Genomic DNA, 12,631 nt, shown 5'->3' on the forward strand with positions numbered 1-12,631 from the left:
AACAATGGTAAAGCTTGACTCTTTTTTACTCTCTTACCAATATCTACCCAATACTATCACCTCAAGATGTTGATACATGCAAATTAAACCATCTACATATACCCTTTAAACTCAAGCAACAATTCATTAAACCATGAAAAAAGACTAAGCATGAGCATTAAGAATTTAACCAAAAGATGAAACTAGGATCAATTCCTCATAAGATTAAACCATACAAATGAGCAAAAGACATGAACTTTCCTATTTGTTGTAAGAATCCTTTAAACCAAATCAACAAACAACAAACTTGCTTCAACAATCCCAACTAAATTAAACCATTTCTTTAGGATTTGCACTAGTCAAGTAAATAACATGCAAGGATGGCCAACCCAAACATTCAATTACTCAACATGAGAAATTGAGCACAAGAAAAGAGCATTAGATAAATTAAGAGAGGTTTAAGAGTCTTACAATACCAAAGTTGGATACTTTGATCAAATTACATCAAGCAAAGGGAAGATTAGCCTTCCATCTTCTTAGAAAAACCCAAGAAATGAGGAAAAATTAACATCCAAAGCTAAAAGATTACAACTTTTACCCAAAATAAAGTGTTCTTCCTACTACAAGTTTCTAGAGATTATTCAATAATTAGATGATAACTAGGTCTTCAAACATGAGGAGTATTTATAGGGTTGCACGAAATTCTAGGGTAATACGGAAATTTGGGCTTCCATTTAAACCAACGGGCTAAACAAAAGTCACGAGTACAGGACATCGGCAGAATGCCGGCTGAATGGCAGACTGCCGGATGGATGGCAGACTGCCGTGGCAGACTGCTGTGGCTGGTGGCAGTCTGCCAAAATGCCTGAATGCGAATTATTTCTTCACTTCCTCAACACGAGTTCTCCACTACTTAGCCTTCATGCTTCCTATCAAGGAATGTCGGCTCCGCAACTGGTTCATGTAAGGTCGTCTCCGCGTGATTGCTTGTCTACAAGGGTGGCTAGAGGTTCGTGCTCGGGATTCCGGGTTCTCTCCTCATACCAAGCTCCACACATGAATCAAGAGGCATTAGTTATGACAATCATCGGGACGGGAAGATTAACTCTTTATTCCGACAAAATGACCCTTAATTAAGACATACTTGGCCTAAGAAGGCCCTAGTGACTCGACACTTTTTGACTCTATCAAACTCCCCCACACTTGGACTTTTGCTCGTCCCTTGTAAAACTCAAGGAAAGCATTCGGCAAGTCCATAAGGGGGTGTGGGATTGAATGATCACTCTTCACTCACCTCTTCCTTCTTATATCTCTCTCTTGAACTACCACCAATTAAAGAGAAAATCTAGACTCAAAGGTGACACAAACTCTTCTCTCACTCACCCTCCTTATATCATCCCTCACACAAGATACGACACGACTCCAACTCCGACTCATCACGCAACTCCACCCTTCTTATATCACCAAAGTAGAAGTGGTCACTCTTGCCTTATCCCAAGGCAATAGCAAAGTGACCCAACCAATCCTCCAAATCATTCATCTTCTCCTTATCTCAGCCCCTTATCACTCCAAACAATGCAAGTCATGCTACTAAGTTGGCCAAACACCAACAAAGATTAACAACCTAGTAGCCAACATGAAAAACCACCAATTTGAAACACTTTTCTTTGACTCAAAAAGAAATTAAATCCTAAATCTAACCTCCTTCCAAGACCCTCCTTATTGCTCCCTTCTTATCCCTCCATCTTTTTTGGTGTTGCATTTTTCAATTTTTCGATTTTTTTTGTTTGAAAATCCCTCATTTTGCCTAAGGTGCTCTTTCGGGTTTTCACCTTAGCTTTTTCCTTTCCTCTCATCGGTGGCTCGCAACTCGATTCTTCATTTTGCCCGGAATGCCCTTTCGGGTTTTCATTCCGTTCTCGGCCACCTTTTCCAATCTTGCCTAGGTGCCCACCCTTGTGGGTTTTCACCTAGCCGAAATTTTCAATCTTTTTTTTTTGTTTTTTTTTTTTTTTTTTTGCATTAAACAACAAGAAGTTTACATATATTACAATTCATATTCCTCCCCCACACTTACATTCCACATTGTCCTCAATGTGGAGGAGGGCACAAACTTTGCTTCAAAATTGAGAACCGGAGGCACCCCCTTGATCATCGGTGCCTTGGTTCTTCCATCTTCTTTCTCTTTCTCTTGTGGCCCGGGCATAGCTTTGGTCCACATCTTCTTGGGTGATAGAAGGTGGGATTGTTGGGTTAAGAGACATACCAAATAGACCACTAACTATCCCAAGTGTGTCTTCTTGCGTCCTTGCATCGTAGTATGAATCTTGGACATACTCTTGATATCTTTCATTTTGGACCCCAAATTGGTGGTCCATTTGGCCTCTCCACTCATTTTGCTCTTTCCACATATTTGCATTGGCCGTCATTGTTTGATCAAGTTGTTGTTGCCAACGACGGTTAGCCTCTTGGTTAGCAATCATTTCCCTCATCAAGGCCGTTTGATTTGTTGCGGCCTCCTCTATCAACTTCCCTCTATCATAAACCACACTTCTCCATTGATCTAGATTCTCCAATCTTGGCGTTTGTTGTTGTTACCAAGAATGGAGATTCTCCACACGCCCACTTATGGTAGTGAAAACCTTTCTTGTCTCTTTGAAATAATCGTACATGTTTTGTTGCCAAGGAGCAACCGGGTCATGAGAGCCCTCTCTCGGTTCATACATAGGGGTGTCCATGTCCACGGGAGGGTCATTTGGTGCCTCCTCTTCGTCCTCATTAGAGTCAAAGTCCGATATATCCATACGACAATAGAAATTCCTACCATGGGTACCACTTGGCAAAGGAGAGTTTTTAGGCCTTGGTAGCCTCAAGTACTTTTGCTTGTCGGGGCCCAACCAATACCCTTTAAGGGGGTTTTCCCTCACTTTCTTAAACATCTTGCACTCCTCAAGAACAATATCATTGTACAAGGGAAGACCTTTAGTCTTGAAAATGTCTTGGGATTCATCAATGTCCCCCTCAAAGTGTGTAACAAAGAATGTGATTGCCCCCCCGCAATTGATACTCCCTCCCGAACTTTTGGTCTTGTGAACCATGCATGCATCAATAAAAAGTTGTACCCAATCGGGCACTCCTACCCCCTCCGGAGCATGGTCCACATGGTAGCTCGGATCTTTGAGTTGACCTTAGTGGGCTCTCCTATGGCATAGAAGATGGTGGTTATGAAGCGGGTGAGGAGTTGTACCACGGGGTTGGTGCAATAAGAAATCATGTTGTCATGTTTAACATTCTTTGTTCCCACAATCTCGGTCCAAGCCGCATCACTCCTTTGCCCGAGCATGAGAATGGGATATGGGGTTTTGGAAATGGACAAGACCTCCCTCACTTGAGTATGGGTAAGGGTGTGCCACTTTCCATTCACTCTAAACCGGATTTTTTTCTCTCTTCCCTCCGCCACATTACACTCCGTCAAGGTAGAAAGGAACTCTCGGGTGTAGGAGGTGTAGGTGTAATCCCATAACTCATCATCAAAGTATGCTTCTAGGCCCACCTTAGCAAGCATAGCCCGGATTAGGGTGCCAATGCCTAGGGCATTTAGGGTGTGGGGGGCAAGGAAACGGGTGGTTTTGATTGGTTATTTTTGGTGTAGGCCGAGTTTTTGAAAGATTTTTGTTTGGTTGGCATCTAACCCTTCCTCCCCGGTAAAAATTGGTTCCTCCACATTTTCGGTCTCCTCTACAACTCTTTTCTTAGATGGCCTTCGGAATGGGTTTAAGCTTGACATTCTTGTACCTACAATAAAGTTGATACAACACAAACAACACAAAATATGGCACTCCAAAAATTTTTCACTCTTTGGGACAACTCACCAAACACTTGGTGTGCACTAGCTCAAGAAGGTTTTCAAAAGCTTGTGTTTGGTGTTTGTCTTGCCTCACCCAGAAAATTTTTACCACCAACAACAACTATAGCAACAAGAGACAACTGCTAATCCAACTAACTCACTTAAACAAGACTAATTCGGATTAAAAGAGCGCAAGAAATATGAAAGTTGAGTTTGGTTATTATACCTCCCCGAATTCCACAAAATAATGCTCCTTGTTGCTCCTAGTTGCTTAAAAACCCGACTTGGACCCTTGAATTCCAATCCTTTCACTTGAAAATTGAAGTCTTGAAAGATAGGGTTCTTCAAAAATTTGGGGAAAATTTATGATTTTTGGTGGAATCAAAGGTATTTTGTGTTTGTGATGGAAGGATTGTTGCCAAAAGATTGAAGGATTGAAGGTTTGATGAATGTTGGGATGAGTTTTGAGTGATTTGGGTGGAAAAATGATGATTGAAGGGATATGGGGTGCTTGCCTTGCTCGAAATTTCTGAATTGAGGACCAAATAGGGGAGTCTCGTGTATTTGGCTTGAGGAAAAATTACTGTTCAGCCAAAACGACAGACTGCCGAGGGTATGGCAGACTGCCGAGGGGTTTGGCAGTCTGCCAAAATTCCTGCTTCCCCATTTTTTTTCGTTGGCTAAATATTTGATATTAAACCAAAATTTAGCTAATGACGCTTCACCTATTTCTTGCTCTTTCCCTTAACATACTCCCATTCAATTTCCTTTCCACATTTCCGTCACTTCACCAATGACACGCTTTCCGAGGTTGTATAAAAATCAACTTCAAACTTCATAGGAGGATTAGTAACTTCATGAATGTTAATGCAATTTATTAACAAGAATGTAAATGACGTGAATTTAAATTATACCTATAAAAGCGGGAAATTCTACACTAAAAAGGGAATATTTACAAATTTGTGCCGTATTTTTAACGTCGATGGCTCGACTTAGTGCTTCTCATGATCATGCTTGGTAAATGGGGTCTTCCAAAGTGACTTGTTCAACGATTTGTGCTTCCATGCCTTCATGATACTCTTTAAGTCGTTGCCCATTCACCTTAATTGTCTTTCCCGTGCTCGGGTTCTCAACTTCGACCACTCCATGAGGGTGGAATTTGCTCACAATGAATGGTCCAACCCATCTTGATCTTAGCTTGCCGGAGAACAACTTTAACCGGTTTTTAAAAACAAGAACCTTGGTGCCTTCTTTGAAAACCCGCCGACTTATCATTCGATCATGCCATATTCTAGCTTTGTCTTTGTATATGGCGGCATTATCATAAGAGTCAAGACGGATTTCTTCAATTTCTTGAAGTTGAAGCTTCCGATGGAGGCCCGCATCATCTATGCTTTGGTTGAAAGATTTGATGGCCCAATAGGCTCTATGCTCCACTTCCAAAGGAAGATGACATGCCTTCCCATAAATGAGTCGGTACGGGGACATACCAATTGGTGTCTTGTAAGCGGTGCGGTACGCCCAAAGAGCGTCATTTAACCTTTGACTCCAATCTTTCCTATCCGGGTTCACTGTTTTTTGTAAGATATTCTTGATCTCCCGATTGGATAATTCCGCTTGCCCATTGGTTTGTGGGTGGTAGGCGGTGGAGACTTTGTGCACGACCCCGTACCTCTTTAACAATCCTTCCAAAATCCTATTGCAAAAATAAGTCCCCCGGTCACTTATCAACGCCCTAGGATAGCCGAACCTTGAGAAGATATTGTTGTGAACAAAGCTTGAGACCGTCCTTGCGTCATCATTCCGAGTTGGTATAGCCTCGACCCATTTTGAAACATAGTCCACCGCCAATAGGATATAGAGATACCCATCCGACTTGGGGAATGGGCCCATGAAGTCTATCCCCCACACATCGAAAACCTCCAAATAAAGCATCGGTTGTTGGGGCATTTCGTTTCGTCGTGAGATGTTGCCAACCCGTTGGCATTTGTCACAAGTATTGACGAAAACGTGAGCATCTTTAAACAACTTGGGCCAATAGAACCCGCACTCAAGGATCTTACGTGCCGTTCTATGAGGCCCAAAGTGACCCCCACAAGCGTACTCATGGCAATGTTTGAGGATGGAAGGGATTTCTACATCCGGTACACAACGTCGGATGACTTGATCTTGACACATTTTCCATAGATATGGGTCATCTCATATATAGAATCTAGAATCGGACTTGATCTTATTTCTTTGACTTGATGAGAGTGAGGTGGGAAACTTCTTGGTTACCATGTAATTGACAAGGTTGGCATACCAAGGCTCAACGGCCTTCATAGAATATAGAGATTCATGTGGTAAGCTACCGTCAACTACTCCCATGGTCTTCACGAGATCCTCATTGATGTGAAGCCTACTCAAATGGCCGGCCACCACATTAGCACTTCCTTGCTTGTCCTTGATCTCGATGTCAAACTCGCTTAACAAAAGCACCCATCTCATTAGCCTTGCCTTGGTGTCTTTCTTGTCTACAAGTTGCCTTATAGACTTGTGATCGGTATAGATGATGACCTTGGCACCCAAGAGATAAGCCCGGAACTTCTCAATGGCATACACCACCGCTAAGAATTCCTTTTCCGTGACGGTGTAGTTCCGTTGAGCATCATTCAAGAGTGAAGAGGCATATTGTATCACATGAGCAATCTTCCCGTCCCTTTGGCCTAAAACCGCGCCAAGGGCATAATCACTCGCATCGGTCATGATTTCAAACGGGAGGTCCCATTTTGGAGCTTGAATTATCGGGACCGTTACAAGCTTTTCCTTCAAGTTATCGAATGCCAACCTACAAGCATCATCAAAAACAAACTCCACATCCTTGTGCAAAAGCTTGCACAAGGGGTAAGCAATCTTGGAAAAGTCTTTAATAAATCGGCGGTAGAAGCCCGCATGTCCTAGGAACGACCTTATCTCCCGAGTATTAGTAGGATATGGCAAGGTTTTTATCACTTCAACCTTAGCCACATCCACCTCAATCCCTCTCTTTGAGACTATGTGACCTAACACGATGCCGCTTTTAACCATAAAGTGACATTTTTCGGAATTCAACACAAGGTGTGACTCCGTGCATCGTGATAGGACCATATTTAGGTGGTCCAAATAAGCTTCAAAACTATCTCGATGGACGGTGAAGTCGTCCATGAAGACCTCTAAGACTCTTTCTACAAGATCCGAGAAAAGACTCACCGTGAAACGTTGAAATGTACCCGGAGCATTACATAAACCGAAGGGCATCCTTCGGTATGCGTATGTTCCGAAAGGGCATGTGAATATTGTCTTGGATTGATCCTCCGGACGTATGGGAATTTGAAAGTATCCGGAATATCCGTCCAAGAAACAATAGAATTCCTTCCCTCCTAATCTCTCTAGCATTTGGTCTAGAAAGGGTAGAGGGAAATGATCTTTGAAAGTCACGACATTTAGGCGGCGATAATCGATGCAAATTCTCCACCCGGTTTGAATCCGGGTGGGAATTAAAGATCCTTCCTTGCCCTCGATTACCATCACACCACCCTTTTTAGGTACACATTAAGTGGGACTTACCCATTGAGAGTCGCTAATGGGGTAGATGATTCCCATTTGGAGTAGTTTGATGATCTCTTCCTTCACCACTTCCATCATTGGTGGGTTCAATCTTCTTTGTGGTTGCCGAACTGGCTTTGCTTCCCCTTCTAACCGGATCTTGTGCATGCAAACGCTTGGGCTTATCCCTTTTAGATCCGCAATGCTCCACCCAAAAGCTTCCTTGTATTTGTGCAAAACCTCCACCAATCTCCTTTCTTGATCCCCCTCAAGTTGGTTTAAAATTATGAGGGGGAGAGTGTTGTTTACCCCAAGAAACACGTACTTCAAGTGGTCGAGGAGTGGCTTTAGATTGTAGGTGGGTGGCTTAATGATGGATGGAAGTGATCTTTCAAGGGAGGCTTCTAGAGGAAGGAATTTGGGGTAGCTAGGACTTGTCTTTAAGCAAAACAAGTATTCGTGGAACAGGGGATTTGGCAGACTGTCATGGGGCTGGCAGACTGCCGTGGCAGACTGCGGTTTGTCCAGCAGACTGCCGTGGCAGACTGCCGTGGGGTTTGGCAGTCTGCCGGATTCCCTAATTCCGCCCTCTTTCTTTCCCATTTGATCGTCTTCAAAGGTTATTTCCTCTTATAACTTGTTGACATAATCCTGCACATCATTAGACAACAAAAACCACAACCCTTATTTCTCGACATTGTTAGTGAGGGCCACTTCAAGTGGGTCCTTATGACTCAATTGGTAAACTCGATTTGCCAAAGGTTCAATTTTATCAAGAAAGTAGCAAAAACTCAAATCATCGGTCTTTTTCATCGTCTCATACACATTATACTTCAAAACTTTCCCTTCAAATTCCATGGTCAAAGTTCCATCATACATGTCAAGTTTGGTTTTGGAGGTTCTCATAAAAGGCCTCCCTAGCAAAAGGGATGTAACCTTGGAGTCCGGCTCCTTGTCCAAAACATAAAAGTCGGCCGGGAAAACGAATTTATCAACCTCTACCAACACATCTTCTACAAGACCTTTGGGGTGAATTGTAGAGCGATTCGCCAATTGGATCACAACATTGGTCTTAGACAAGGGAGACAATTCTAAGGTCTCATAAATGAAATAAGGCATGACATTAATAGAGGACCCCGAGTCTAGCATAGCTCTAGCAAAAGCTTTGCCTCCAATTGAGCACGGTATAGTTAGCATGCCCGAATCATCGCACTTTTTGGGAAGATTTTGTTTGAAAATTGCCGAGACATGCCTACTAACCGTGACTCTTTCAACTCCTTTCCTTGGTTTCCGTTTAGGGGTGCAAAGTTCTTTGAGGAACTTTGCATACCTTGGAACGGTGTTAATGATAGTAAAAAGAGGGATGTTGACCTCACATTTCCTAAATGTCTCATAAAGATCGGAGTCTTTATCAAACTTCTTGGGACTTGTGAGGGCACTTGGAAATGGTACCTCCGGTTCATATTCTTTTTCAATCTCTTTGAGTTGATCCTTTGTGTTGGTGCTTCGTTCCTTTCCTTTGTCAATGCTCAAAGGACTCCTTCTTTTTCCTCATTAGCTTTTGAAGATGATCCTTTCTCTTGTTCAACCACAAGCTCTTCTTCAATTTGCTCTTCAACCTCAATAACCCTTTCTTGTGACTTGCCCCTTCTCTTCTTCTTCGGAGGGGATTCTAAAGTTCTCCTCTTCCTCAATGTCATAGCACTAGCATTCTCTCTAGGAGGAAATGTAGTGGATGGGATAGAAGTTGAGTTCCTTTGATTTTTCTTGGCAAGTTCTTGGGCAATTTGGCTAAGTTGGACTTCAAGGTTGGCAACCTTGGCATCACTAACACTCTTGTCGGCATCAATCTTGTCAAACCTCTTGTTCGTTTTGACTTGCTCTTGCAAAATGTTCTTAAGTAAGTACTGAACACTTGGTTCCTTTTGAGAATTGTTGTTGTTACCTTGATTGCCAAATTGGGATGATTGACCTTGGTTTTGGTTTCTACCTTGGTTGTTGATATTCCCATTCCCATTTCCTTTTTGATTGAAATTCCCATTCCTATTTCCTTGAGGATTTGAACCTTGACCTTGTCGGGAATTTTGGTCCCTCAAGTGGTTGAATTGACCATTCACAAAGCTCTTTGAGGTGTCACCACCCCAACCAAGGCGAGCATTGTTCCTACTCCCAACATTGTAAGTATTTCCACTAGGGTCATAATTGTAGTATCCTCCTCCGGAAGGATTCCTAGCATTGTAATTCCCATACCCCATTGCACTTACATTCTCCACTCCAATTCCTTCTTCAATCATGATGGGGCAATTTTCCTCCAAGTAAGGACCTTGACAATAGTTGCAATCCACTTGATTCCCTTTACCCCCATCTTTGTTTGGATTGTTCACTATCATATTCTTCACTAAGTGAGTAAAATCATTCACACTTTGCTCAAGGTTTTGAGTAGATGAGGAAGAGGTTCCCATTGAAGAAGTATTCCTTGTTCCCTTTTGAGTTCTTCCATAATTCCTCGTAGTAGAGGCAAGTCTCTCAATGATTTCCTTGGCATCCACTATGGAAAAATTCTCCAACCCTCCTCCGGTAGCGGAATTGACCATTCTTTGATCATCTTGGCCTAACCCTTCATAGAAGTTCACAAGAAGATCATCATCGCTCAACCCGTGGTATGGGCATTGAGCTACCAACTTTTTAAACCTCTCCCAATACTCATACATGGTTTCACCATTGAGGTCTTGTTCTATGGTAGTAATGGCCTTCTTAGCACGGTTGTGATGTGCATCGGGGTAGTACTTTTCAAGAAAAGCCGCCTTCATTTCCTTCCAAGTTATTATAGATCCTGGAGCAAGATAAAAGAGCCAATCTTTGGCCGAATCCAACAAAGAAAATGGGAAGGCCCATAGTTTGAATTGATCCTCCGTCACCCCATTCGGAATGGCACCTTCACACATCATGTGAAATTCCGAAAGGTGACGGTTTGGGTCATTCCCCGCATGGCCATGGAACTTAGGCAAGTTATGGATAAAGAAGCCTTTGAGTTCGAAATTTGCATTGGCTCCTAAAGGGGGATAGGTGATACACAAGGGTTGCTCATCATAATTCCTTGCTCGTATCTCCCGGATGGTTCTCGTGTCATTCGCCATAGGGGGATACTCTACTTCAATTGGATTTACTTCAATAGGTTCTTCTAAAGGTGCTTCTTCTACTCGATGTTCTCTTTGTGCTCTTTGGTACCAAGGATTAGTAAATAACCACGAATATGCTCCAAAAGTGTCCTCTTCCACGGGGGTTGATTCACCGTGTTGTGGAGAACTAAACATAAACCTTCATACTACACACACAAGTTAGAACTTCCACTTACTTATCAAAACAAAGAGAAGAGAAATAACTAACATGCAATTTAACAATCAAGCCTTTAGCTATGTTGCCCTTCCCCGGCAACGGCGCCAAAATTTGATAACGTAAAACTAGGTGTCGTAAAAAGCTAGAATTAACCTATCAAATTAACAATTTATAAACCAAACTCAACTCTACACTATGCTATTAAGGGTAGTAGTAAAGGGAAGTAAGGGTCGAACCTAAGAGAAGGGGTTTAAGACTAAAAACTTGAATTGTAAGCTATTGACTACTAAGTAGATCTCTACTACTAATCAAGATCCTAACAACAATGTAAACTTAACAAAAGGCAATAAACACAAACAATGGCTATTAACAAAGATCAACTAGTAGGAAACATAGATGGAAAAGGATTTGTTTTGGGAAACAAACATGGGAAAATGAGTAAAGATTGAAGATCTTTCTATTGAGACAATTCAACAAACAACTAGTATGCAAGATTCAATATTAAAGGAAAACTTGATGTAATTCTCTCTTAGTAACCCAACAATGGTAAAGCTTGACTCTTTTTTACTCTCTTACCAATATCTACCCAATACTATCACCTCAAGATGTTGATACATGCAAATTAAACCATCTACATATACCCTTCAAACTTAAGCAACAATTCATTAAACCATGAAAAGAGACTAAGCATGAGCATTAAGAATTTAACCAAAAGATGAAGCTAGGATCAATTCTTCATAAGATTAAACCATACAAATGAGCAAAAGACATGAACTTTCCTATTTGTTGTAAGAATCATTTAAACCAAATCAACAAACAACAAACTTGCTTCAACAATCCCAACTAAATTAAACCATTTCTTTAGGATTTGCACTAGTCAAGTAAATAACATGCAAGGATGGCCAACCCAAACATTCAATTACTCAACATGAGAAATTAAGCACAAGAAAAGAGCATTAGATAAATTAAGAGAGGTTTAAGAGTCTTACAATACCAAAGTTGGATACTTTGATCAAATTACATCAAGCAAAGGGAAGATTAGCCTTCCATCTTCTTAGAAAAACTCAAGAAATGAGGAAAAATTAACATCCAAAGCTAAAAGATTACAACTTTTACTCAAAATAAAGTGTTCTTCCTACTACAAGTTTCTAGAGATTATTCAATAATTAGATGATAACTAGGTCTTCAAACACGAGGAGTATTTATAGGGCTGCATGAAATTCTAGGGTAATACGGAAATTTGGGCTTCCATTTAAACCAACAGGCTAAACAAAAGTCACGAGTACAGGACATCGGCAGACTGTCGGCTGAATGGCAAATTGCCGGATAGATGGCAGACTGCCGTGGCAGACTGCTGTGGCTGGTGGCAGTCTGCCAAAATGCCTGAATGCGAATTATTTCTTCACTTCCTCAACACGAGTTCTCCACTACTTAGCCTTCATGCTTCCTATCAAGGAATGTCGGCTCCGCAACTGGTTCATGTAAGGTCGTCTCCGCATGATTGCTTGTCTACAAGGGTGGCTAGAGGTTCGTGCTCGGGATTCCGGGTTCTCTCCTCATACCAAGCTCCACACATGAATCAAGAGGCATTAGTTATGACAATCATCGGGACGGGAAGATTAACTCTTTATTCCGACAAAATGACCCTTAATTAAGACATACTTGGCCTAAGAAGGCCCTAGTGACTCGACACTTTTTGACTCTATCAACAGACTTTAGGGCTTGCCCATGGGGAGGAACCACTGAGATAGCCTGCATGATCCTCGAGCCTAACCGGGTTGGAGCTGACCGTGTCCAAAATTGGGTCGAGATGTTAGCTTCCCAAGAAGGCTGGATGTGGAGAAGGGTTATTTTACTGATATTTCGCAAGAGATGCTTGTTGAAAAATACCTTCATTTGGTTTCT

This window comes from Silene latifolia, chromosome Y, assembly GCF_048544455.1.
Source record: "Silene latifolia isolate original U9 population chromosome Y, ASM4854445v1, whole genome shotgun sequence".
NCBI lineage: Eukaryota > Viridiplantae > Streptophyta > Magnoliopsida > Caryophyllales > Caryophyllaceae > Silene > Silene latifolia.